The sequence below is a fragment of the Dipodomys spectabilis genome, unplaced genomic scaffold (assembly GCF_019054845.1).
Source record: "Dipodomys spectabilis isolate Male_0828 unplaced genomic scaffold, ASM1905484v1 ptg000001l, whole genome shotgun sequence".
Classification (NCBI taxonomy): domain Eukaryota; kingdom Metazoa; phylum Chordata; class Mammalia; order Rodentia; family Heteromyidae; genus Dipodomys; species Dipodomys spectabilis.
The window spans coordinates 27,088,335-27,093,604 of NW_024870678.1; positions in this window are offsets into that span (position 1 = coordinate 27,088,335).

Here is a 5,270-nt window from a genome sequence, read left to right on the forward strand (position 1 = left end):
CCCCGGCTCACTTTTCAAAACTACAAAAGGCTCTGCGTGGGTTTCTCCCTCACTCTTTCTGCCTCTTGACCAGTCCTTCTGGGACTATACTCCTGGCCTCCTGCGATCGCACACATGATGTTTTCTCAAAAGTGTTTGATTATTAGTGATAGCTGTCTTCATTCTAAACTTGGGTTGAAAGGAGTAGCCAAGAAAAAGGAAGGTGTAAAAGTTCTACTCTGAATTGACTTTTATTGAAAACCCACTATGTATCCACTATTAGTGAAAGGCTACCTCATAGGATAGAGTCATGAATAGCAGCCGCATACTGATCTTCCAAGAAGTACAAGAGCCGGGCTCTGGTGGCTCACACCTATAATCATAGCTACTCAGGAAGCTGAGATCTGAGGATGGCACTTTGAAGCCAGCCCATGCAGAAAAGTCTGTGAGACCCTTAGCACCAATAAACCACTTAGAAAAAGCTGAAAGTAGTGCTGTGGCTCAAGTGGTAGAGCACTAGCCTTGAGCACAAAGAGGCTCAGGGACTGTGCCCAGGCTCTGAATTCAAGCCCCAGGATCAGCAAAAAAAAAAAAAAAAAAAAAGGTACAAGAAGGGTCAATGTTTTGTTTCTTATAAAGTCTACATTGTGTACTGTTTTATTTTTCAACTTCTACTTTCCTGCTGTCTCACCAGGCACAGCTCCAGATGCATAGACCTGTAAATATGGTAGCATGCTGCGTTCGCATGGAAAATGGTCTTGGTGATTTGTATGCTTTCCTTAAAGATTTGTATGCTTTATTTACAATAATCAGGAAAAGAGCAGAAGATTCATTCCTGAAACTTGGAAGGAAGTCGAAAGGAAGGGGTGGGACAGGGGCTTAATGTGGATGGTCTTACTCACATCCAAGTCCAAACTGTGCAGGGTTTCTCAAACAGAAAGAAGAAAGAAAAGAAAAAGAGGAGACAATCTTCTTGGGAAAAAATTGGGAAGGAAGAAGTCAGCATTCCAAAATACCATCCTTGCTCATTCTTGTCATCCTTCCCCACCTGTGAGATTTGTTTATATTGGTGTTTATAGTTACTAGTTGGCTTTAAAATAGCTATTTAAATTCTGTGATCTTACTCATGGTTAAAGAATGTGAAGACAAGGTTTCTGTGGTGATTTTTTCATTTTAAAATTAAGGTGCAGCTGATTAATCTCTCCAATGAAAATGATTAATGTGCAAACAAGTTGTTAGAGAAGAAAACAGCTAATTAGTATTCATTCCAGACTTCTTAGACTTTTTGTTCTTGTTTTCTTTTCTTGTTCAGGATGATACGACAGAGATGTCATCCTGGTTTATGAAATTTGTTTATTCTAGATCAAAGCCATATAGAGAAACAAATTATTATACATGTTTTTGTGATTTGCCTTTTATTTGTGAATATTCCATCATCCATTGGTTTGGTGTGGTTTGCTTCTGTCCCAAATTGTAGGAATACATAATACACAACTAGCAGTTCATTAATTTAAAAGAAAACTAACCATGTATCAGTATACAGGATACTTAAAATACTTTTTTATACTTAAAATGTTTTAATACATGCATATTAACATTTTACTGTGAAACTGTGAGTTTGGGTCTGATTGAATACCAGTCCTTCTCTAGTTGGTCATTATGTCACCTTTGCCAGAACAATGTAGAAATTATGGGATATTTTTTATTGATGCTATGATTACAGGCTGGTGCTGGCATTTAGTGGATCAATTTGAAAACCGTTGAGTTCCAGCAATGTGCATAAAAGTTCTGTACAACTTAAATGTCCCTCTAGAAAACACATTCATGAAAGTTAAAATTGAATTTAGATCTACAGCCATATCATTTTAGAACCTAACTGCTTGATCACAAAGATAAATTAAGAGTGCATTGATGTTAATGCCATTTCTACTATAAGAATACATGCATGTTCCAAAAACACCCCACCATGGTATGAAATATCATGCAAAATAAACCACAGCTCTTACAAGGAAATCAAGGCAAAGGATACAACATTCCAAAATTTATCAATGACGAATACAGAAAAAAACAGAATGTCAGTAAAAATGGCAAAAAGTTTGACACTCATTAATTGGTTAAGAAAGGAACTAGAGGTGTGTTTTGGGTGATAGAGTACCAGCTTAGAATGACAAGCCAAGTGGGAGCTCAAGGACAAGTTCAATCCCCAGTACACAAAAAGGATGGGGGGGGGGAGGAAGGAAGGAAGGAAGAAGGAAGGAAGGATGGAAAGAAGGGAGGGAGGGAGGGAAGGAAAGAGGGAAGGAGGGAGGGAGAGAGGGAAGGAAAGGGAAGAAAAGGAAAGGAAGAAAGAAGGGAGGGAAAGAAGGAGGGAGATGGGGAGAAAGGAGGGAAGAAGGAAGGAAGGAAGGAAGGAAGGAAGGAAGGAAGGAAGGAAGGAAGGAAGGAAGGAAGGAAGGAAGGAAGGAAGGAAGGAAGGAAGGAAGGAAGACTCAGAATATACTTAGAATTCAAAAATTAAACCCTCAAAGAAACAACAACTTAAGAAGAAACTTCTCAGAAAAAGAAATAAAACTGATCAACGGATACATGTAGAAATGCTCAACATCTCGGGCTATAAAGGAAATGCAAGTCAAAACAACACTAAGATTCTACTTCACCCCAGTTAGAATGACCATTATCAAGAAAACAAACAAAAACAAATGCTGGCTGGGTTGCTGCCCAAAAGGAATGCTAATACACTGTTGGGGTAATGTAATGTTCAACTATTCTGGAAAGCAGTATGGAGGTTCCAACGAAAACTAACATAGAACTACCCTGTGACCCAGCAGCTGCACTCCTCAGTAGACATTCAATAGAACACAAACAAGGTTACAGTAAAGCCATCAGCACAACCAAGTTCATTGCAGCATCATTTACCATAGCCAAGATATGGAATGATGTATCAATGGATGAATGTATCAAGAAAATGTGGTATACGTACACAATGGGATTTTACTCATTCATTAGAAAGAATGATATTAAACCATTTGCAAGGAAATGGTAAGACTTGGGGGAAAATGTATATTCAGTGAAGTACCCTAGACTCAGAGAAACAAAGGAGGCATGGTTTCCTTCATTTGTGGTAGATAAAATGTACCTATAAATCTATAAGTAAACACAAAAGTAGGTGGTATGCAAGGTGGTATGAATTAACTGAAGTATAACAGATTCTATGGAGAATATGGTATCATTTTTTAGAAAATAGTATCATTTTTTTAGAAAGACTAAGTCATAGCACAACTAGCCCAACCTCAGGAAATGGATACCTGCACAAGGGAGGTGGGACCAAAGAGGAGAGGGATAGAAAAATGAAGAGAAGAAGGAGGAAAGAACGCAGTCAAAGAATGTATTGATATACCACAAAAATAAGGGCAGGAAGGGAAGGGGTGGGTTGAAGGTGGGGGGGGTGAGAATTTTGAATAGGTTGACACTGATGTATCATATACATAAACTGCTTTGCTAAAAAGGCATCTCCTTTGTACAACTACTTAAAGATAATTTAACACACAAATACTACAAGAAATGCAGACCTAAAGTTTGTTACTGCTAAGAAGAGATGCAGTTTGTGAATTACTGTGAAGTGGAAGAGGAAGGTGACCTGAAGTCTGACAGAAAAGTAACACTCCAAGTTACGTATGCATGGTTGTGTCACGCAACATCTTTCGTGAAAGGAGGCTGCTAGTTGATTCTAAAGTGTGTTCCTGTGTGGCATACATATAGTACTACATAGAACCTTTGGCTAAGGGCTGATTTCTACATTCACCTAGAGTTTCTCCATACAAAGGTCATGAACAACTAAACAAATCAGGTTCCTATTGTTCCCTGATAAATCCATGGCACTGGACCAAATTTTAAAATAAATGTAGAAAAACTAACTGTAGAATAAATTTACCGTCTAGGAGGGTAGATACTACTCAAACTGATTCACATTTGTATTTTGCTTCAGTTGGACCATCCTTTTTTATTATTTCAGAAAAATCACACCCTAATGACAAGGTTACTCGTAGTCTGTCAGTTTTCAGTACAACCAATTGGCATATAATATGTAGCTATCATAGTCAGTGACTTACATAGATTTGAAATATCTATTTCATTATATTTCCTACTACAATTTAACTATGCTACAGAGCATTTAACTATTAAATGAAATTTTATTTTTCCTGTTATTTCTCTTATATAATTAGGTTATTATATTGAATGTGTGTGTGTGTGTGTGTGTGTACTGTAACTGGAATTTGAATTCAGTCCTGCACTCTGGCTTGACTTTTTTCACTGAGCTGGTGCTCTACCGCTTGGGCCATGCCTCTGCTTTCTATATTGCAATTTTTAATTATACATAAAGACCGATTATATCAAAAGAACAGTATAAAATATTTGATAAGACTCTAAACCATTGATATAAAGTGTCAAAAAACAGAAAAAAATGTAGATACATGTTTATCAGCTAAGGATTTTATCAGGATTACATGACACACAATATCTGACTTATGGTAAACTTTAATTACAGATAGTATTGTTATTGATACAACATCAGAAGAATACTTGGTTCTCTCCTTTTGAACATTCCACAGACCCCTCAAACTCAAGAAGGCAATGAACTGATCACACTTCTCTAAACCTACCTCTCCTCTTACTAAGATATTTTTGATCCATATTGATGACTCTTTCCCTTTGAAAACTCTTTAATAACTACCATCCCAGTCAATTCTCACTGGCCATTTATTTCAGATCTGTCTTCTTTCTTCCATCTTGGCACCCAATCACATTGGTTAGGTCATCTAGCTACCTAGATGAATTGTGTTCCCCTTCTTACTCCTCAGACCTGCTCTCATACCAGTACTGCCTGATAGAAGCACAGTGGGAACTATGCACACAATTACAAACTTTCTGGCACCAATGCTTAAAAAAAAGGACCACGGTAAACTAATTTTACTATCGTTTTATCAAACTCAATATACTACAATTCATGTCAGTATGTTATCTCTTTGAATAATTATTAAGGAGATACTTGATATTCTGCCTGTACGATGTCTCCAAAACTCAACATTATCATGTTATATCCCAAGTGCTCTTCTGGCCTGTGTAGCTGTAATTCTTGTATTAGATGGCACAGCCTACATGAAAGTCTGTTGGCTTGCTAAACCACTAATCCTGTCACACCACTTTCCTGCCTAGTATCTTCCCGTTCCCAAATAGCTATTAGGCACATACCTAAATTCCTATAAATAAATAAATAATAAATAAAATGACTG